The following is a 23,658-nucleotide window of genomic DNA, read 5'->3' as shown; positions in this document are numbered from 1 at the left end:
TCGATGGGCCGGACTGTCCCAGCTGTATAAATGTATTGATCTCAGTTTTTTTTATCTCTGCACCCCCCCTTTTTTTCTGTTCTTCCTAATGACTCTTATAATATAAGATTGATGTGTGTGAGGCCGTGTACACACGATCGGTCCAAACCGATGAAAACAGCCTGAAGTCCAGTTTAATCAGTCCAAACCGTCCGTGTGTACGCCCCATCGGTCCGTTGTCCTTCGGACAAAAATTTGAGAACTTGCTTTAAAATCGAACCGATGGACCGCTGACCGATAGGTCTTATACATTTCACTTTGATCAGAACAGAAGGTCCATTTCTGAGCAAAACTAAAGAATAGGAAAGGAGGTGACACAAAGGTGGACGGCGGCCAACTTGGAAGGATGCAGCAGGACAATAACCAGGAGGTTCCACCCAATCCGACTGAAGAGTTCAGTTTCCTTCAAAATTGAAATAAGAGAGAAATAAAAGGATAGCAAAGTGTGAAGATTTTTTGGGCTGGATTCCCACCGGTGGCATTTTTAGCGCTTTTTGCATTTTGCAGGTTTGCACTTCAGTCCATAGAACTCGGTTTCCTATGGAACACGTTCTGTAGTACAAATCTGCAAAATGAAAAAAGCACTAAAAATCCCACAGATGTGAATCCAGCCTAATGCCGCGTACACACGATCAGAAATTCCGACAAGAAAAGTCCGATGGGAGCTCTTGGTCCGAAATTCCGAACGTGTGTAGTAAGCTCCATCTGACTTTTTCTTTCGGAATTTCAGGCAAGAAAAATTTGAGAGCTGGTTCTCAAATTTTCCGACAAGAAAAGTTCTTTTAGGAAATTCTGATCGTCTGTATGCAATTCTGATGCACCAAAAACCACGCATGCTTGGAATCAAGGCGACGCATGCCCGGAAGCATTGAAGTTACATTTTTCTCCGCTCATCTTGTGTTGTACGTCGCCGCGTACTTGCCGGTTGTGTGACCGTGTGTATGCAACACAAGTTTGAGCCAACTTTCAGACGAAAAAAAAATCCACGTTTTTCTTGCCGGATTTTCCGATCGTGTGTACGCGGCATTAGGGTGAGGTCAGTCACCATACAATGTAGGCTGCAACAACAAGAGTACAGGGAATATTTTCAAAGGCTGAGGTATTTTTTAATGAGCCAAGGTTCATGACTTTGGGTTGGGCTAACAGACTGCTCTAGCCCAAAGTATTGTACAGGTGAAAATCGAAAAATTCAAATATTATGCAAAAAGTAAGAAACGAAAGCCTCTTGAGGGGGGAGGGGCGAGCAGGCAAGTCAGGACGCTCTCTACTTTGCAGATAGAGAAAGGAGCTGTGTGTTAGTGGGCGTCCTGACACTCCTGCTCGCCCCCTCCGAAGGCTTTCTCCACACCAGGGAGAAGCCTTGCATTACTGTGTGGAGTTACAGACAGAAGAACAGGAAGTGAGGATTTCTCAGAAGAAATAAGGACATTTAAAAGCAACATGGAAGGATGAGATAAGTGAAGGAGGACTGCACTGAGGTAAGTGAAGGAGGACGGCACTGAGGTAAGTGAAGGAGGACGGCACTGAGGTAAGTGAGGGAGGACTGCACTGAGGTAAGTGAGGGAGGACTGCACTGAGGTAAGTGAGGGAGGACGGCACTGAGGTAAGTGAAGGAGGACGGCACTGAGGTAAGTGAGGGAGGACTGCACTGAGGTGAGTGAAGGAGGACGGCACTGAGGTAAGTGAAGGAGGACTGCACTGAGGTAAGTGAAGGAGGACTGCACTGAGGTGAGTGAAGGAGGACGGCACTGAGGTAAGTGAAGGAGGACTGCACTGAGGTAAGTGAAGGAGGACTGCACTGAGGTGAGTGAAGGAGGACGGCACTGAGGTAAGTGAAGGAGGACGGCACTGAGGTAAGTGAAGGAGGACGGCACTGAGGTAAGTGAAGGAGGACTGCACTGAGGTAAGTGAGGGAGGACGGCACTGAGGGAAAGGAAGATATTTAGGGAATTTTTTTTTTCCTTTACAACCCCTTTAAATGGTGAAACTAATATATGAGAAAGACCCATTACATGCAAAGCAAGATGGTTCTGCTACAATGTTTTTATTGAGATATGAAAAAGGGGAAACCAGATAACAAATTGCCACGCAGGGGATATGGACATGGAACATAAGAAAGAAGTTTACATAAAAGTAAATAATAAAACATATATTATGAGGGTATAGATTAGGGTTGTCCCGATACCACTTTTTTAGGACCGAGTACAAGTACCGATACTTTTTTTAATGTTGTCGCCGATACCGAATACCGATACTTTTTTTAATGTTGTCGCCGATACCGAATACCGATACTTTTTTTAAATGTCATGTGACAGTTTTCAAACCACAATACAGACTAAGGATATTTTCTTTAGAATTATGAAGAACTCTAACTCAAGACATTATAAAAGAATAAAAATGAGTAAAAATGAATAAAAATGTTTTATTTGCTTGTCACGCAGTAGTAAAAAACTCAAAGAATTTTCATAGAACATGTTGATAAATACAAAAAAAGTATTCTATTTAGGTATCAGGAGCATTTGCGCGAGTACGAGTACTCCCGCAAATACTCGGTATCGGTCCCGATACCGATACTAGTATCGGTATCTGGACAACCCTAGTATAGATTATAAACTGACACCGACCCGCCAGCTGGGGATCAGTGCGTGGTAGGTGTAGAGCAGCGAGCAAGAGGCCCAGAAACAGAGAAGAAGTGGGAAAGAGAAAGGAGACAGGGTCACATTAAATTTAGAGTCCTAGACTAGTCGGATGTAGATTAGGGAGCAAAGCAAGAGGGTTCAAGCCGTGATTTGTCATCATTGTGATGATTGTGGCTTCCAGCTCATGAAAACCCCAAATCCACAATCTCAAAAAATGAGAATATTGTGAAAAGGTGGAATATTCTCGGCTCAGTGTCCCCCTCTAATCAGATAATTATCCAGAACACCTGCAAAGGGTTCCTGAGCCTTTAAATGGTCCCTCAGTCTGGTTCAGTAGGAATCACAATCATGGGAAAGACTGCTGACCTGACAGTTGTGCAGAAAACCATCATTGACACCCTCCATAAGGAGGGAAAGCCTCAAAAGATAATTGCAAAAGAAGTTGGATGTTCCCAAAGTGCTGTATCAAAGCACATTAATAGAAAGTTCTGTGGAAGAAAAAGGTGCACAAGCAGCCGGGATGAGCGCAGCCTGGAGAGGATCGTCAGGAAAAGGCCGATCACAAGTGTTGGACTTTCACAAGGAGTGGACTGAGGCTGGAGTCAGAGCATCAAGAGCGCCACCCACAGGCGGGTCCTGGACATGGGCACATACACATTTATGGTAATTAAGGTTAAAGTGAAACGGACACTATTTATACTTTTGTAAGTGTTTAGAAAAAGAAATGCATTTAGTGGACATTGAAATTCTTTGGACTCTCTTTTCACCCTGGACAGTGAGAACATAGAGGCAACGTGCCGCCCAAAAATAACCAGCAGCTCCTGCGGGGGAAGTGCTGGAACACTTTCCACCCATTCTATCAGTACGAGATTCCCTTCCATTGAATGATCTCTCCATGTATCTCTCATTCATTCAACTAAAATTCTGTTGAGAAATAAATTCACCTTCTGGAGAATTCGTCCGCTCCCGGCTATGATGTCACACGCCAGCTCACCACAATAATTCCCTTCCCTCTGTTCCTGTTTTGAACTAATTCTATGGGAGGAGGGGCCTCATCTAATAAGGACATGGCCACTCTACATACCTTCTGGAGAATGTTACACATTACACACAAATTTAGGGAGCAACATTCTCCAGGTCGGACCCCCCCCCCTCTTTAAAATCAAAGCAGCCGTACAAGGCTCCACCCCCAATTCATTCAGCAATCTGTGAATGAGATAACTACAAGTCCCTTCCGCCACCCCAGCAGATGGTGTATATTTCTCGATGGACTGTGAGGGCGCCAATGAGCGTTCTTGTAGTTCTCTGACACTTCCTCCAGCTTTGTAACTGTCTGTACAGAGGTATGGGAGGAAGCTTCTGCAGGAGCCTGACATTGCACCCACAGGATCCTAATGCTGCGTACACACGGTCGTTTTTTGTGATGAAATAAAACGAAGTTTTTCAAACTTCATTTTAAAAAACGACGTTGCCCACACACCACCGTTTTTTCAAAATGCTCTAGCAAAGCGTGGTTACGTTCAGCACGTACGACGGCACTCTGTTCCATTCAAGCTCATGTCATAACTTGCTTCTGAGCATGCGCGGGTTTAAAAACGTCGTTTTACCCACACACTATTATTTTAATAAATGACACAAAAAACAACGTTTTGAAAAACGACATAAAAAATTGAAGCATGTTCGAATATTTTTTTTGTCGTTTTTCAGAAGACATAAAACAACGTTTTCCCCCCTCACGGTCATTTTAAATGATGTTTTTAAAAATGTTGGTTTTTTTTCATCACAAAAAGTGATGGTGTGTACGCGGCATAAGGAACACAAACACACATTTTTTCCTTGCAAAAATATCTGCATTAAATTTTTTTTTCAAACAGATGAATTTATCCTTTCATGTAAATGACACAAAGTATGAACAGCTCAATACTATTGGCATTTTCCATCGTCAGTCCCTCCCTTACCAATTGTCAGATTAGAGAAACGAAACTCACTGAGTATAAAGTACAGAGAGGAGACGGGAAATTCTTCACTTTCCCAACATCACCGAGATGGGCGCAGCTCTCCGCTATGTAAGTGACCAATATACATATAATGATAATAATGTGCCGGGAAAGATAGGAGGGAGCGATGTTCTGCAGATCTGTAGAGAGGTGAGTGATGGGATAATCTGCAGAATATATCAATATAGATCTGTCAGGAGGGGGAGGGGAGGGAGCGATGTTCTGCAGATCTATAGAGAGGTCAGTGATGGGATAATAGATAATATTTTGTGAATTTCTCTTCCATGGAGTAGATGTGACTCTTATCTTACGACGTTAAAGTGGAGGTTCACCCAAAAAACAATTTTTACCCTTAGATTGAGGCTCGTTTTGTGAAGGGGAATCGGAAATGGAAGCCGTACTTACCGTTTTAGAGAGCGATCTTCTCCGCCGCTTCCGGGTAGGGGCTGTGGGACTGGGCGTTCCTATTTGATTGACAGGCTTCCGACGGTGGCATACATCGCGTCACCAGTAGCCGAAAGAAGCCGAACGTCGGTGCGGCTCTATACAGCGCCTGCGCACCGACGTTCGGCTACTTTCGGAAAATCGTGACACGATGGATGCGAGCAATCAGGTAGAACAGGTTTAGGATGATTAAGGCCCCGTACACACGTCCGAGGAACTCAATGGGCAAAACACATCGTTTTGCTCGTCGAGTTCCATGTGAAGCCGCCGAGAATCTCGGCGTGCCGAAATTTCCCATTGACCAACGAGGAAATAGAGAACATGTTCTCTATTTCCTCGTCGAGATTCTCGTCGGTTTCCTCGGCCAAAAGTGTACACACAACCGGGTTTCTCGGCAGAATACGGCTCCCATCGAGTTTCTGGCTGAATTCTGCCGAGAAACTCGGTCGTGTGTACGGGGTCTAAGATTTTCCCTCATTAAACATGAAAAACAGTAAAAGTGGTTGTAAACCTCAGACATGAAATCTGAACACAGCACATTCCTGTGTCCAGAGCACTAAGCACTGCATGAGTCTCCTCCCCCTCCCATCTGCATGAGTCTCCTCCCCCTCCCATCTGCATGAGTCTCCTCCCCCTCCCATCTGCATGAGTCTCCTCCCCCTCCCATCTGCATGAGTCTCCTCCCCCTCCCATCTGCATGAGTCTCCTCCCCCTCCCATCTGCATGAGTCTCCTCCCCCTCCCATCTGCATGAGTCTCCTCCCCCTCCCATCTGCATGAGTCTCCTCCCCCTCCCATCTGCATGAGCCTCCTCCCCCTCCCATCTGCATGAGCCTCCTCCCCCTCCCATCTGCATGAGCCTCCTCCCCCTCCCATCTGCATGAGTCTCCTCCCCCTCCCATCTGCATGAGCCTCCTCCCCCTCCCATCTGCATGAGCCTCCTCCCCCTCCCTCTGCTATCTGCATGAGTCTCCTCCCCCTCCTCTGCTATCTGCATGAGTCTCCTCCCCCTCCTCTGCTATCTGCATGAGTCTCGTCCCCCTCCCATCTGCATGAGCCTCCTCCCCCTCCCATCTGCATGAGTCTCCTCCCCCTCCCATCTGCATGAGCCTCCTCCCCCTCCCATCTGCATGAGTCTCCTCCCCCTCCCATCTGCATGAGTCTCCTCCCCCTCCCATCTGCATGAGCCTCCTCCCCCTCCCATCTGCATGAGCCTCCTCCCCCTCCCTCTGCTATCTGCATGAGTCTCCTCCCCCTCCTCTGCTATCTGCATGAGTCTCCTCCCCCTCCTCTGCTATCTGCATGAGGCCTCGTCCCCCTCCCATCTGCATGAGCCTCCTCCCCCTCCCATCTGCATGAGTCTCCTCCCCCTCCCATCTGCATGAGCCTCCTCCCCCTCCCATCTGCATGAGTCTCCTCCCCCTCCCATCTGCATGAGTCTCCTCCCCCTCCCATCTGCATGAGTCTCCTCCCCCTCCCATCTGCATGAGCCTCCTCCCCCTCCCATCTGCATGAGTCTCCTCCCCCTCCCATCTGCATGAGCCTCCTCCCCCTCCCATCTGCATGAGTCTCCTCCCCCTCCCATCTGCATGAGCCTCCTCCCCCTCCCTCTGCTATCTGCATGAGTCTCCTCCCCCTGCTATCTGCATGAGTCTCCTCCCCCTCCCATCTGCATGAGTCTCCTCCCCCTCCCTGTGCTATCTGCATGAGTCTCCTCCCCCTCCCATCTGCATGAGCCTCCTCCCCCTCCCATCTGCATGAGTCTCCTCCCCCTCCCATCTGCATGAGTCTCCTCCCCCTCCCATCTGCATGAGTCTCCTCCCCCTCCCATCTGCATGAGTCTCCTCCCCCTCCCTCTGCTATCTGCATGAGTCTCCTCCCCCTCCCATCTGCATGAGTCTCCTCCCCCTCCCTCTGCATGAGTCTCCTCCCCCTCCCATCTGCATGAGTCTCCTCCCCCTCCCTCTGCATGAGTCTCCTCCCCCTCCCATCTGCATGAGTCTCCTCCCCCTCCCATCTGCATGAGTCTCCTCCCCCTCCCATCTGCATGAGTCTCCTCCCCCTCCCTCTGCTATCTGCATGAGTCTCCTCCCCCTCCCATCTGCATGAGTCTCCTCCCCCTCCCTCTGCATGAGTCTCCTCCCCCTCCCATCTGCATGAGTCTCCTCCCCCTCCCATCTGCATGAGTCTCCTCCCCCTCCCATCTGCATGAGTCTCCTCCCCCTCCCATCTGCATGAGTCTCCTCCCCCTCCCATCTGCATGAGTCTCCTCCCCCTCCCATCTGCATGAGTCTCCTCCCCCTCCCATCTGCATGAGCCTCCTCCCCCTCCCATCTGCATGAGCCTCCTCCCCCTCCCATCTGCATGAGCCTCCTCCCCCTCCCATCTGCATGAGTCTCCTCCCCCTCCCATCTGCATGAGCCTCCTCCCCCTCCCATCTGCATGAGCCTCCTCCCCCTCCCTCTGCTATCTGCATGAGTCTCCTCCCCCTCCTCTGCTATCTGCATGAGTCTCCTCCCCCTCCTCTGCTATCTGCATGAGTCTCGTCCCCCTCCCATCTGCATGAGCCTCCTCCCCCTCCCATCTGCATGAGTCTCCTCCCCCTCCCATCTGCATGAGCCTCCTCCCCCTCCCATCTGCATGAGTCTCCTCCCCCTCCCATCTGCATGAGTCTCCTCCCCCTCCCATCTGCATGAGTCTCCTCCCCCTCCCATCTGCATGAGCCTCCTCCCCCTCCCATCTGCATGAGTCTCCTCCCCCTCCCATCTGCATGAGTCTCCTCCCCCTCCCTCTGCTATCTGCATGAGTCTCCTCCCCCTCCCATCTGCATGAGTCTCCTCCCCCTCCCTCTGCATGAGTCTCCTCCCCCTCCCATCTGCATGAGTCTCCTCCCCCTCCCTCTGCATGAGTCTCCTCCCCCTCCCATCTGCATGAGTCTCCTCCCCCTCCCATCTGCATGAGTCTCCTCCCCCTCCCATCTGCATGAGTCTCCTCCCCCTCCCTCTGCTATCTGCATGAGTCTCCTCCCCCTCCCATCTGCATGAGTCTCCTCCCCCTCCCTCTGCATGAGTCTCCTCCCCCTCCCATCTGCATGAGTCTCCTCCCCCTCCCATCTGCATGAGTCTCCTCCCCCTCCCATCTGCATGAGTCTCCTCCCCCTCCCATCTGCATGAGTCTCCTCCCCCTCCCATCTGCATGAGCCTCCTCCCCCTCCCATCTGCATGAGCCTCCTCCCCCTCCCATCTGCATGAGCCTCCTCCCCCTCCCATCTGCATGAGTCTCCTCCCCCTCCCATCTGCATGAGCCTCCTCCCCCTCCCATCTGCATGAGCCTCCTCCCCCTCCCTCTGCTATCTGCATGAGTCTCCTCCCCCTCCTCTGCTATCTGCATGAGTCTCCTCCCCCTCCTCTGCTATCTGCATGAGTCTCGTCCCCCTCCCATCTGCATGAGCCTCCTCCCCCTCCCATCTGCATGAGTCTCCTCCCCCTCCCATCTGCATGAGCCTCCTCCCCCTCCCATCTGCATGAGTCTCCTCCCCCTCCCATCTGCATGAGTCTCCTCCCCCTCCCATCTGCATGAGTCTCCTCCCCCTCCCATCTGCATGAGCCTCCTCCCCCTCCCATCTGCATGAGTCTCCTCCCCCTCCCATCTGCATGAGCCTCCTCCCCCTCCCATCTGCATGAGTCTCCTCCCCCTCCCATCTGCATGAGCCTCCTCCCCCTCCCTCTGCTATCTGCATGAGTCTCCTCCCCCTGCTATCTGCATGAGTCTCCTCCCCCTCCCATCTGCATGAGTCTCCTCCCCCTCCCTGTGCTATCTGCATGAGTCTCCTCCCCCTCCCATCTGCATGAGCCTCCTCCCCCTCCCATCTGCATGAGTCTCCTCCCCCTCCCATCTGCATGAGTCTCCTCCCCCTCCCATCTGCATGAGTCTCCTCCCCCTCCCATCTGCATGAGTCTCCTCCCCCTCCCTCTGCTATCTGCATGAGTCTCCTCCCCCTCCCTCTGCATGAGTCTCCTCCCCCTCCCATCTGCATGAGTCTCCTCCCCCTCCCTCTGCATGAGTCTCCTCCCCCTCCCATCTGCATGAGTCTCCTCCCCCTCCCATCTGCATGAGTCTCCTCCCCCTCCCATCTGCATGAGTCTCCTCCCCCTCCCTCTGCTATCTGCATGAGTCTCCTCCCCCTCCCATCTGCATGAGTCTCCTCCCCCTCCCTCTGCATGAGTCTCCTCCCCCTCCCATCTGCATGAGTCTCCTCCCCCTCCCATCTGCATGAGTCTCCTCCCCCTCCCATCTGCATGAGTCTCCTCCCCCTCCCATCTGCATGAGTCTCCTCCCCCTCCCATCTGCATGAGCCTCCTCCCCCTCCCATCTGCATGAGTCTCCTCCCCCTCCCATCTGCATGAGCCTCCTCCCCCTCCCATCTGCATGAGTCTCCTCCCCCTCCCATCTGCATGAGCCTCCTCCCCCTCCCTCTGCTATCTGCATGAGTCTCCTCCCCCTGCCATCTGCATGAGTCTCCTCCCCCTCCCATCTGCATGAGTCTCCTCCCCCTCCCTGTGCTATCTGCATGAGTCTCCTCCCCCTCCCATCTGCATGAGCCTCCTCCCCCTCCCATCTGCATGAGTCTCCTCCCCCTCCCATCTGCATGAGTCTCCTCCCCCTCCCATCTGCATGAGTCTCCTCCCCCTCCCTCTGCTATCTGCATGAGTCTCCTCCCCCTCCCATCTGCATGAGTCTCCTCCCCCTCCCTCTGCATGAGTCTCCTCCCCCTCCCATCTGCATGAGTCTCCTCCCCCTCCCATCTGCATGAGTCTCCTCCCCCTCCCATCTGCATGAGTCTCCTCCCCCTCCCATCTGCATGAGCCTCCTCCCCCTCCCATCTGCATGAGTCTCCTCCCCCTCCCATCTGCATGAGCCTCCTCCCCCTCCCATCTGCATGAGTCTCCTCCCCCTCCCATCTGCATGAGCCTCCTCCCCCTCCCTCTGCTATCTGCATGAGTCTCCTCCCCCTGCTATCTGCATGAGTCTCCTCCCCCTCCCATCTGCATGAGTCTCCTCCCCCTCCCATCTGCATGAGTCTCCTCCCCCTCCCTGTGCTATCTGCATGAGTCTCCTCCCCCTCCCATCTGCATGAGCCTCCTCCCCCTCCCATCTGCATGAGTCTCCTCCCCCTCCCATCTGCATGAGTCTCCTCCCCCTCCCATCTGCATGAGTCTCCTCCCCCTCCCTCTGCTATCTGCATGAGTCTCCTCCCCCTCCCATCTGCATGAGTCTCCTCCCCCTCCCTCTGCATGAGTCTCCTCCCCCTCCCATCTGCATGAGTCTCCTCCCCCTCCCTCTGCATGAGTCTCCTCCCCCTCCCATCTGCATGAGTCTCGTCCCCCTCCCATCTGCATGAGTCTCCTCCCCCTCCCTCTGCTATCTGCATGAGTCTCCTCCCCCTCCCATCTGCATGAGTCTCCTCCCCCTCCCTCTGCATGAGTCTCCTCCCCCTCCCTCTGCATGAGTCTCCTCCCCCTCCCATCTGCATGAGTCTCCTCCCCCTCCCTCTGCATGAGTCTCCTCCCCCTCCCATCTGCATGAGTCTCGTCCCCCTCCCATCTGCATGAGTCTCCTCCCCCTCCCTCTGCTATCTGCATGAGTCTCCTCCCCCTCCCATCTGCATGAGTCTCCTCCCCCTCCCTCTGCATGAGTCTCCTCCCCCTCCCATCTGCATGAGTCTCCTCCCCCTCCCATCTGCATGAGTCTCCTCCCCCTCCTATCTGCATGAGTCTCCTCCCCCTCCTATCTGCATGAGTCTCCTCCCCCTCCTATCTGCATGAGTCTCCTCCCCCTCCTATCTGCATGAGTCTCCTCCCCCTCCCATCTGCAAGAGTCTCCTCCCCCTCCCATCTGCATGAGTCTCCTCCCCCTCCCTCTGCTATCTGCATGAGTCTCCTCCCCCTCCCTCTGCTATCTGCATGAGTCTCCTCCCCCTCCCTCTGCTATCTGCATGAGTCTCGTCCCCCTCCCATCTGCATGAGTCTCGTCCCCCTCCCATCTGCATGAGTCTCCTCCCCCTGCTATCTGCATGAGTCTCCTCTCCCTCCCCCTGCTATCTGCATGAGTCTCCTCCCCCTCCCTTCTGCATGAGTCTCCTCCCCCTGCTATCTGCATGAGTCTCCTCCCCCTACGCTATCTGCATGAGTCTCCTCCCCCTGCTATCTGCATGAGTCTCCTCCCCCTACGCTATCTGCATGAGTCTCCTCCCCCTCCCTCTGCTATCTGCATGAGTCTCCTCCCCCTCCCATCTGCATGAGTCTCCTCCCCCTGCTATCTGCATGAGTCTCCTCCCCCTGCTATCTGCATGAATCTCCTCCCCCTACGCTATCTGCATGAGTCTCCTCCCCCTCCCCTTCTATCTGCATGAGTCTCCTCCCCCTACCGTCTGCATTAGTCTCCTCCCCCTCCGCTATCTGCATGAGTCTCCTCCCCCTCCCCTGCTATCTGCATGAGTCTCCTCCCCCTCCCCTGCTATCTGCATGAGTCACTTCTGACAAGTTTTCCTGACACCAAGAGATAAAAGGTGACAGAGGAGAGACAGTCTCAGCTCTGTTCCTGTGTGCTGCGTGAAGGGGAGGTGGGGGGGTGTCTCTTCCCTCCAATCAGCTCCCAGAGCTCTGCAGAGTATAATTTCCGCTCCTTACTCCCTGTTTTCTGACAGTTTAGACAAACTGTATAATTTCAGTATTTTGAACAGATGTAGAGAAGACTGCAGATAAACGGGTACAACTTATACAGAGATGACACAAATCCTCCTACATATCACCAGAGGCCGATCACTTCACTGGGTATATGGAGGGATTACAACCATTTTAACCAATAGAAACATAAAAACAGAACCAAACGATGGCCTTATTATTATACAGGATGTAATGTGGGGCAGTTTATGCAACACTTAACAATAAAAAGGGGGCAGTAGAGTTATAATTACAGTTCAATACAGAAGGGACAGGAGGGCGCGGCTTGTGGAGCTTACAATCTAAAGGGAGGGGTGGTGGTACAAAAGGTGATAGCTGCAGAGAATGATTTGATGGGGGAGGCTCGGGGACAGTGATGGGGGAGGCTCGGGGACAGTGATGGAGGAGGCTCGGGGACAGTAATGGGGGTGGCTCAGGGACAGTGATGGAGGAGGCTCGGGGACAGTGATGGAGGAGGCTCGGGGACAGTAATGGGGGTGGCTCGGGGACAGTGATGGGGGAGGCTCGGGGACAGTGATGGGGGAGGCTCGGGGACAGTGATGGGGGAGGCTCGGGGACAGTGATGGGGGAGGCTCGGGGACAGTGATGGGGGAGGCTGGGGGGACAGTGATGGGGGAGGCTCTGGGACAGTGATGGGGGAGGCTGGGGGGACAGTGATGGGGGAGGCTCTGGGACAGTGATGGGGGAGGCTCGGGGACAGTGATGGAGGAGGCTCTGGGACAGTGATGGGGGAGGCTGGGGGGACAGTGATGGGGGTGGCTCAGGGACAGTGATGGGGGTGGCTCTGGGACAGTGATGGGGGAGGCTGGGGGGACAGTGATGGGGGAGGCTGGGGGGACAGTGATGGGGGTGGCTCTGGGATAGTGATGGGGGAGGCTGGGGGGACAGTGATGGGGGAGGCTGGGGGGACAGTGATGGGGGAGGCTCTGGGACAGTGATGGGGGAGGCTAGGGGGAACAGTGAAGGAGGAGGCTCGGGGACAGTGATGGAGGAGGCTTGGGGACAGTAATGGGGGTGGCTCAGGGACAGTGATGGAGGAGGCTCAGGGACAGTTGTTAGGTAGGTGTGGGATCAGCTTCCCTGAATGATTATTCAGGGATCTCCTAAAGGTAGACAGGGTAGGGGCTGATCGGACATACTGGGGCAGGGAGTTCCAGAGGATGGGAGAGGCTCTGGAGAAGACCAGAAGGCAAGCATGGGAAGAGGCAACAAGGGAGCTAGAAAGTAGGAGGTCCTGGGAGGAGCGGAGGGGACGATTTGGGCGATTTCTGCAGATGAGGTTGGTGATGTAGATGGGGGGATGTTTTGAATGGCCTTGTATTTTGTGGTTAACATTTTGAATTTTATACGATGGGGGAGGGGAAGCCAGTGGAGAGATTGGCAGCAATCATGGATCTGTTAGTGAGGTGTAATACACCAGCATTTAAAATCTAGCAGCATTTAAAATAGACTGAATTGTAGGCATGTGCATAGGGTGTGCCTGGGCACACCCTAATGACCCCAATTTGGTGCAGATTCCCCCTGTTTAGACCCTTGATATTTCACCAAAGCCCCCTAATGGGGGCTCCTAACAAATGCCCTACTGTCACCAATCTCTGTCCTACTGACACCATCCACTACTGTACTGACACAGTCAGTATATATACACACACGCACACATAGGTGTTTGAGCCTTGGGGTGCACACCCTTATGCAAACACCTATGGACTGAATAGAGCCTGTGTGAGGGCCGGCCAGTGAGGAGAGAGTTGCAGTAGTCAAGGCGGGAAATAACCAAGCAATGGGTAAGTTGTTTTGTTGTGTCGGTAGTCGGGAAAAGGAGAATTCTGGAGATATTTTGGAGGTTGAGGCGTCAAGATTTAGGATGCCAGTGATTGGATGTGGGGATGTCGTGCTTATTAAGAATAATTTTCCCGCACGATAATTGTGAATGAGTCATTTTTAAACAATAATATTTTTAACCACTTGCCGCCCGCCATAAAGCAAAATGATGGCGGCAAAGTGGTTTTAATATCCTGACTGGACGTCATATGACGTCTTCATATACGGGGGCGCGCATCGCGGCGATCGTTGTTGTGGAATGTCAGTCTGAAACCCCGCAACCGCAATCTAGCTAAAGAGTCTCTGACGGAGACTCTTTACCACGTGATCAACCGTGTCCAATCATGGCTGATCATGATGTAAACTGGAAGAGCCGGTGATCGGCATTTCCTCACTCGCATTTGTTAGACGTGAGTAGAGGAGAGCTGATCGGCTGCTCCTCTGACAGGGGGGGTCTGTGCTGATCGATTATCAGTGCAGCCCCCCCCCTCCCTGAGGATGCCCACACTGGACCACCAGGGATGTCACCACCAGGTATGCCCCCCTAGACCACCAGAGATGCCAATCAGTGCCCACACTGGATGCCAATCAGTGCCCACAATAAGCATCACTGATTGACAGGCATTATTGTTTGGCACTGATTGGCATCCATCAGTGACATACATTACATCAGTGCCACCTATCAGTGCCCATCAGTGCCGCATATTAATGCCCATCAATGCCATCTCATCGGTGCCCATCAATGCAGCTTATCAGTGCCCATCAGTGAAGGAGAAAACATACAAAGTTTTGTAAATGAAACAAAAAAAAACATTTAGGTAGATTCACAGAAAGTTACGTCGGCGTATCGGTAGATACGCTGTCATAACTCTGAATCTACGCCGTCGCAAATGTAAGCGTATTCTGGAAACCAGATACGCTTAAATTAGGCTAAGATACGAGCGGCGTAAGTCTCCTACGTCGTCGTATCTTAGGGTGCATATTTATGCTGGCCGCTAGGTGGCGCTTCCGTTGAGTTCGGCGTAGAATATGCAAATGACTAGATACGCCGATTCACGAACGTACGCTTGCCCGTCGCAGTAAAGATACGCCGCTTTCGTAAGAGGTACGCCGGCGTAAAGATAAAGCTGCCCCCTAGGTGGCGTAGCCAATGTTAAGTATGGCCGTCGTTCCCGCGTCAAAATTTGAAAATTTTACGTCGTTTGCGTAAGTCATCCGTGAATGGGGCTGGACATAATTTACGTTCACGTCGAAACCAATACGTCCTTGCGGCGTACTTTGGAGCAATGCACACTGGGATATGTACACGGACGGCGCATGCGCCTTTCGTAAAAAAGTCAATCACGTTGGGTCACCACCCATTTACATAAAACACACCCCCCTCATCCTCATTTGAATTTGGCGCGCTTACGCGGGCACCATTTACGCTACGCCGCCGTAACTTAGGAGGCAAGTGCTTTGTGAATACAGCACTTGCCTCTATGACTTACGGCGGCTTAGCGTATATGCGATACGCTACGCCGCCTGAAAGATGCGGCAATCTACCTGAATCCAGCTAATTTTTTTAGGCATTAAACACCTTAACAGTCTGTGTTCCCACATTGAATGAATCACTCTTTCTATTGACCGGTTGGGTTTAGAATCAACAACCTGTAATATTTCAAGATATCCTGCAATACATTGTGAATTATCATTACTGTCCCATCTCATGTAATCCAAGATATCAGTTCTCAGTCATCCTATGCCCCTAGTAGACATAGGATGATTTTAGACATAAGAGTCATTGGTGAAGCTGAAACAGGAGTATCTCATACCCTTCAAGAGCTTCAGGGTCCCACGGGCCATGCAGTTACTTCTCTCCCCTTTCGGCAGGAGACTAACACAGGAGGAGACCCCAGACAGGTTGACTCCGAAGTTAGTCCATACTTCCATTCCTCCAATGCTGGTATCCACACAGTACCCCAAATAAATTGCTCCGAACAGAGAAATACTCACCTAGCCAACCTCTCTGAGAACCTGCCTGCCGCTGGGGAGAGGCCTGGACTGGCCCTTCTTCCTGGAGTCCTTTCAGCCGCTGGAGAGAAGACAGGGTGGCTGGGATCAGTCCATCATGCTTAGTGGTGTGTAAAAAAAGGGGGGAAACTAAAGCGCTAGCCAATACTAACAAAGTGAGGAATATATAGAGAATAAATACAAACTATAATCAGCTGATCAACTCCTTTCTGTGTCAGGACCTAAAGTCTCTTCAGGAAGTAAGGAAGAAGTAATCGAGCAGTGTTTTAAAACATCCATAAAGTCTGTGAGTCCAAAGCCATATACACAGGGAGAAGGACGCCAACTCTGGGAGACGCTCCAGCCAAGGATCCACAAGATCGCAGCCGCTTATCCAGCGGGGAGGAAGCTGTCTATGGGCTACATCCCATCCGAGGATTCTCAAGGCTGTTTTCCCATGATAGGGAGGTAAGCGCTCTGTGAGCCCAGCTGTCCTGAGGATTGTTTTACATCACCTGTACACGGATACACAGTCATACTGATGTTATTTGGGACACTTTATTTTCATCAATTTTGACCCACGTTAGCATTCTCATAGTCGTTGCCACAGTGTGGACTAGCTATAGAGATATATTTTGCACTTTGGACGTTTTTTCACATTTATTTGTTATTTTATATGTGCACCATTCAGTGATTTTTGCACTCATCATTCACTTTATTCAAGTCCATCATGCTGTTGGGGATCTGGGCCAACTGCCCCTCATCCCTGGGGTATACCAGTGGAGACTGAAGTCCCATCCACTACCCCAGGAACTCCCTCTCCTGCTAGTTGAGAGCAGAGGCTCGTGGCACTCTGCTCTGTTGCCAGCTCTTCTGCTGGGTTGCTGTGAGTGGAGACCGCAGTCCCATCCCTCGATATCAACTCGAGCTGCAGTTGTGTGCAGCGGCCAGCAGTATCCTGCCCTGCTGCCAGTGATTCAGCTGGGAGTAAAAGCTTTACCACCTCAGCTTGTTGCTGGAGAGAGGGGCCAGCTGCCCCGGCTCCCTGGAACTCCACAGTTGGTTCCGGTGCTGGACAGAGATTGGTAGTACTCTGCCCGATTGCCAGCACTTATGCTGGGGATGCATAAACCGTAACATCCTCTGAACAGTCCATTAAGTCCATACGTTCTGTAATCTGTGGCTGGGGAGATGAGCCAACTGCCCTAGCCCCCTGGAACTCCACATCATCCGCTTCGGCTTTAGGGATGGCAATCTTCAGATTTTCCACTGCCGATTCATCAGCCAGGATTTCAGAGCTGTCATCTGAAATGTCCTCATAGTCCCAGGCAACGGGAGCCCCACCCTGCTGCTGAGCCGAGTCTAGCAGCTGTCTGTAGGCGATCTCCAGCTCCCATTCCTGAATGGCCAGAAACTCCAAATCTTCCTGTGCCCAGTGCCCTTCCGAGACATTCAGTGCTTCCTCTCTGTGCTCCAATATTTCCTCCAAGCGCCACTCCCTATCATCCCCAAAGTCAGGATCACTGGATATCCTCCAATACAACAATCCCAGGCCATCATAGTCAAAGCACTCTTGGGCTACATACCACCGGAGGGCTCTGTAGCTCTTGTCCAATCGCATCTCTGCCCGGATCAGCCTGCTTAACTTCGCTGTCCATTCCTGTTTCGGTTGTTCCCCCAACAACGGCATTCGTGCGTCATACTGCGGCCCAAGAGCTAGCGCTTCCTTCCAGAGTTGGCAACGAATCAAATCCGACCATCCCAGCAGGGCCTCCTCTGATACTTGTCCTCTGTGCTGTATCCTCATCTCTCACCGCTCAAAGCTCCAATATCCCATGGGATCACCCAGGAAAAATAAGGGCTCAATAGTGAAGTACCGTCAGGTTGGGGTATATTAAAAATAGTGTCATGCAGTACACTTAATCGGTACAAATTTAAAAATCCAGATAAACAAAAACAAACATTAAAAATAAGCGTGCGCCCGTGCTTCCGGGGTCACGTTCAACGCGATGACGTCAGTGCGTGGCTCCGCCCTGACATGTTTCGACGTATCAGTCGTTTTCAAAGGGCCTTATTTTTCCTGGGTGATCCCATGGGATATTGAAGCTTTAAACGGTGAGAGCACCTGGAGTGGAGAGGGGACTTCCAGACAGACTGGACGAGAGGTAGTGGAGGCAGCCAAGGATTTGATCTTCTATCCTGATGGAGTGGATTGATGTGCTGGTTTAAAGCGTCTTTGTGGTAAGAGTTTAAACGTACTCCTCTCCCGGGTGTGCTGCAGGATTCCTCGTATACACTCAAGCTGGTGGTGGAATTCTTTTTATCCTCGTCTCTTCAATATTTTCTCTTCTTTTGGAGTTAATTTATGAACTTGGACATGATTTTTTGAATCTGCTATTGTATGAGGATTGTTATATACTTACACCCCTGAGTGAATTACAGGAAAGTGTCCTCATTTATCATATCTGACAAGTGTTCTCAGGTGTGCTAGCCTTGGTCGGATCAGGACTTTTACATCTATACACATTTTTTGTATTTTTATTTGATTTAGAATCATTACGCATAGATTTGACTAAGATCCGACCGGCGTAAGTCTCTTACGCCGTCGTATGTTGGTTGCAATTTTACGCTGGCCGCTAGGTGGCGCTTCAGTCGATTTATGCGAGGAATATGCTAATTAGGTAGATACGCAGATTCACAAACGAACGTACGCCCGGCGCATTTTTTTACGTCGTTTGCATAAGGCTTTTTCCAGCGTAACGTTACTAATGCTTCTATGAGTCGTACGCAATGTTAAGTATGGACATCGTTCCCGCGTCGAATTTTGAATTTTTTACGTCGTTTGCATAAGTCGTTCGCATAAGTCGTTCGCGAATAGGGCTTTGCGTAAATTACCTCCACGTCGAAAGCATTGACGATTTGCGGCGGAATTTCGAGCATGCGCACTGGGATTCTTTCACGAACGGCGCATGCGCCGTTCGTTAAAGACGTCATTTACGTGGAGTCATGTTTTATTTACATAAAACACGACCCACCTATTCTCAATTTAAATTACGCCGGCTGATTTACGCTACGCCGCCGCAACTTACGGAGCAAGTGCTTTGTGAATACTGCACTTGCCCGTCTAAGTTGTGGAGGCGTAACGTAAATAGGATACGTTACGCCCGCACAAAATTACGTCCCCCTACCTGAATCTAGCCCTGTGTTCCCACATTGAATGAATCACTCTTTCTATTGACCGGTTGGGTTTAGAATCAACAACCTGTAATATTTCAAGATATCCTGCAATACATTGTGAATTATCATTACTGTCCCATCTCATGTAATCCAAGATATCAGTTCTCAGTCATCCTATGCCCCTAGTAGACATAGGATGATTTTAGACATAAGAGTCATTGGTGAAGCTGAAACAGGAGTATCTCATACCCTTCAAGAGCTTCAGGGTCCCACGGGCCATGCAGTTACAATGACCACAGACTAAAAATAGGAGATTTATTCACCAGACATCTATTCATACAAAATAGTTATATACTGTATACATATATATATATATTGGTAGACAAAAACAATATTGCTTCCTGAGGATGCAATATTGATTGGGAAACGCGTAGAGGCTGCTGATACCCACAGAACCGTTCGCTAATCGTGAGGTGGGAGCGCTGGGGGAACACGAAAGGAACGATTTTTACTTTGCACACATGGTTGGAGAAGCTTGGTGCCGGCATACGGGCACATCTAAATGTGAGTGCAATACCTGTTTGTTTTTAGATAGTCAATACATTTTTTACATACTACACCATGAGGGGCACTCCTCTTTTTTATGAGCCATTGTAGGAGAGACAGAAACCCCATTGGCATATTGAAGGCATCTGGCAATTGGTGAACAGACGTGTAAAAGGAGTGGTTATCCTGGGAATGAACCAAAGGCAATTGATTGATTGAGATCTGGTGAGTGGCCATTTCTAGCGGTGACGGGAATATCACAGAAGTGGTGTCATTATCGCTGTGTTACAAACTCACGGGAGAAGCACTTGCATGAACATTTGACCAGCACACTGGGACTTTAATGAATAGAGGACCTATTTTTCAATCCTCTATCTAATTGCCACATATATGTTTGTTTCATTAAATTTTTATATTATATCCTTTTCAATTTTTTTCACTTGTTTGCCTTGGATGGGCAGTCACCTTTTATATATTGGATAAGGGTACGGAAGTAATATGGCCCAGGGGGTTTAGTACACACCCCACACTATATAAGGCCGCCTGGAAGTCGGCCTTGTGTAGTGTGTTGCAGTGGTTAAAGAGGGGGTTCTCCCATAAATGTTTTTTTAACCTTTGATACCCTTAGATGCATGCTCATTTAGTCTAGGGGAATCGGCTAGTTGTTTTAAAATCCGAGCATTACTTACCGTTGTAGAGGGCGATCTTCTCCGCCACTTCCTGGTATGGGTCTTCGGGAGTGGGCGTTCCTTCTTGATTGACAGTCTTCCGACGGTCGCATCCATCGCGTCACGAGTAGCCGAACGTCGGTGCGGCTCTATACTGCGCCTGCGCACCGACGTTCGGCTACTTTCGGAAAATCGTGACGCGATGGATGCGACCGTCGGAAGCCTTTCGGAAGCCTGTCGGAAGACTGTCAATCAAGAAGGAATGCCCAGTCCTGAAGACCCATACCAGGAAGTGGCGGAGAAGATCGCCCTCTACAACGGTAAGTAATGCTCGGATTTTAAAACAACTAGCCGATTCCCTTAGACTAAATGAGCATGCATCTAAGGGTAAAAACAGCATTTTACCGGTGAACCTCCGCTTTAAGAGAGAGAGAGAGAGTGAGTGTAATTTCCTTGTGTGGAGAAAGCCTCTTGAGGGGAGAGGGGGCGAGCAGGAAATGTCAGGACACCCACTAACACACAGCTCCTTTCTCTATCTGCAAAGTTGCCTGCTCGCCCCCTCAAGAGGCTTTCTCCACACCAGGGAGAAAGCCTTGCATTACTGTGTGGAGTTACAGACAGAAGAACAGGAAGTGAGGATTTCTCAGAAGAAATAAGGACATTTAAAAGCAAAATGGAAGGATGAGGTAAGTGAAGGAGGACTGCACTAAGGTAAAGGAAGACATTTAGGGAAAAAAAATGTTACCTTTACAACCCCTTTAAGACCAATGTCTGGGTGGTTTATATTTATTGTCCTGATTCGCCTGGCGTGCTCGGCAGACTAATTTCCAAGCCATTTGATCAGGAGGTCTATCTCTTCACTGCAAGAAAAACCTAAGTCTCTGATGGCATTTTGAAAGGAAGACCACCGGGCTCTGTAGCTTTCAGGGCAGTCATTAAACTTTTCAAGTCCTTCGGTGACTAGCTCATGTCATGCAAAGAACCTTGCAAAGTCTATGGTGGCTTGGTTAACCTGTTGTGTGGTCCCATAGTGATATGGCTGTGTATAGTAATACCTTTTGAGGGTGTCCAGCTGGCCTCTGTCATACCGTTCTGACTTGGATGTTGGTTTCGGAGGACGATTAGAAGGCTCTGTTACCTCACGTATAGGGAGTTTGTCGTAGGAGGCCTCACTTTGCGTGCATTTCTCCTGTTTGCAGGCTGGAGACTTGTCGCTGACTTGCAGGGGGGACCGTGTAATGTCTTTGGCTTGTCTCTTTGACGTCATCTTTGTCACTGCTTGGCTTGAAATGTTGATTGATTTAATTTGAAGTTCGTTGTAGAGAATCTTGAGTTTCAGCTTCTGGGTTGAGAATATTGCTGCGTCTGCTGCATTCGCTTCTTGGGTATACAGCCAATTCTAAGGCCTCTGCTAAGGCTATGGCGGCTGCTGCTTCCTTCTCTACAGTGAGTTTCTGTGGGGCTACTTCTAGGAGGGCTTCTTCGGCCTCTGTGCCTCTTGCTGCGCTTTCTGTGCCTCTAACTGTGCTTGTTGCTGTACTTTATGTGCCTCTTGTTGCACTTTCTCTGGCTTTAGCTTCACTTTCTCCCTCCCAATCTGCATTTCTTGCTCTGCAAAGGCTGCTCGGGTCTTGGCGGCTTCGGCTTTTGCACATGCGATAGCGAGTGCATTGCTTGCGGAGGACAATCTAGAGGAGCCAAAAACTTGGGACCTTGTCTTGAATGAGGATGGCTATGTGACATGTTGCTTGCAGGAATGCTTGTCTGTGTAGAGACTGCTGTATCGCTGTATGCGCTGACAGGGTAGCAGGCCTCTGTGTAGTCACTGTCCTAAATCCCACTTGCTGGATAGCTGCTGTTTCACTGTTCTGTTCTTGCTACATGTTTGCCCCTGGCGTGTATGTAGCTCAACATACAGCCTAAACCTTGCATCCCAAATAACCAGACTGTCTGTAACGTTGGATCTTTATTACGATGAACAGATGGTGGCCATATAAGATGCTGAATAATGGCGAAACTAGAGATAAACGAATAAATGAACATATAAGAATTATATGAACACAAACAAATGTATACTAGGCATATAGATAAACAGTCTTTATCATACCAGCGATGCTGTCCCAGGAGAATCAAGACTTAGGAAACATGTGGTGCAGACTTAGCTGACTCCATGTGGACTGTCCAGTGGAAAAGAGATGAAAGAGAGATGATAGGAAGTGAAGACAGTTTTCAGTAACACGACAGGAAATGTACATTACCATAGAACTTGCCCATCAACAGTCCTTTGTTAAGAGTGACATCTAGTGGACAATATTTGAATTACAAGCCCAGAAGATATTCCTGTATTTCCTTGTAGGTCAAAGGCATGACACACATGGTGAATTTAACACATGGAAAAGCAATTGACAAACCGGCCAAAACCAACACAAACCAAGATTTCTTCACTAGAAAACCAACATTTCTCCCCACAAAAACTGACTACATAATTGAGACACCGAATGAACACTTAACCATAATGACAAACACTTAAGGCTACATTGACTAGGTACCATAGAACAAACATATCCCTAACTGCCAACATTACATAAAACACAAAATAACACGGCTCAAACATACTTTTGCTCCCAAATAAAGTTCATATACATACTCTGGCATCAGCTTCAATAGGAACAAGACATTGAGAAATACAAACAGTAATGCTTATATGCATGATCTTTTCATCTCAAAACATTAGAGCTCCCTCATGCTAGACTATTCAGAGGGTGTAGCCTTTTCAACAAACGGCTTCTATTGTAAGTGATGTAACAGCCATGCCTGGCCACCCTTCCCCCTCTCAGCCACATGGCCACTTGAATATGCAGCAACCATTTTCAAAACAACTTCAGTACAAACCATCTGTGTACTTTAAAGGGGTTTTCCACCCATTTTTTACGTTTATTAAAAGTCAGCAGCTACAAAAATTGTAGCTGCTGGCTTTTAATAAACAGGCACTTACCTGCTCCAGCGTTCCAGCGACGCGCCGGCCGGGGGTCCGCTCCTCTCCCCCCCTCCCCGGCCTGCGTCTTCATTGTCACTGTGGGCACCCGGCCGTGACAGCTTTCGGCTTCACGGCCGGGCACCCACTGCGCATGCGCGAGCGGCGCGGCCCGGCGCTGCGCTGTTTGATTGGACAGGCGATCGCCTAGGACCTGACGTGTCCTAGGCGATCGTCTACAGGGAGGGGCTGCCAAAAGGCGATTAAGCTTAATCGCCTTTGCAGCCCCTCGGCGGAAGGAGGAAGTGAGACAGGAAGTCCCCTTCTCCTGCAGCCCCCACTCCCCCCCCAAAAAAATTACATGCCAAATGTGGCATGTAAGGGGGAGAGGAGTGGGTTAAGAGGAAGTTCCATTTTTGGGTGGAACTCCTCTTTAAGTTAAAAACATACACAACTCACACATGTCCATTTCTCATATGCATTACAAACTTATTACACAGCATCAGTTACTTGCACACAGTGGGCTAGATTCAGATAGCATCGTCTATCTTTATGCCCGGCGTAACGTATCTCAGATACGTTACGCTGCCGTAATTTAGGGCGCGAATGCTGTATTCAT

The 23,658-nt window shown here is 50.4% G+C and overlaps 1 protein-coding gene across 1 annotated transcript in view; it reads left to right on the top strand.

The window, feature by feature from the left end:
- Positions 1-4,709: 4,709 nt before the first annotated feature.
- The window catches only part of LOC120919415 (sterile alpha motif domain-containing protein 9-like), a 43,288-nt gene continuing 24,339 nt past the window's right edge, over positions 4,710-23,658 (top strand). Inside the window, exon 1 of the mRNA XM_040331577.1 lies at positions 4,710-4,744. The gene's annotated coding sequence lies outside the window, so the exon portion shown is untranslated. The remainder of the gene's footprint in view (positions 4,745-23,658) is intronic.

This window comes from Rana temporaria, chromosome 12 (assembly GCF_905171775.1).
Source record: "Rana temporaria chromosome 12, aRanTem1.1, whole genome shotgun sequence".
NCBI lineage: Eukaryota > Metazoa > Chordata > Amphibia > Anura > Ranidae > Rana > Rana temporaria.
Note: the sequence above shows the minus strand (reverse complement) of the source record. Positions and strands in the feature narration are given on the sequence as shown.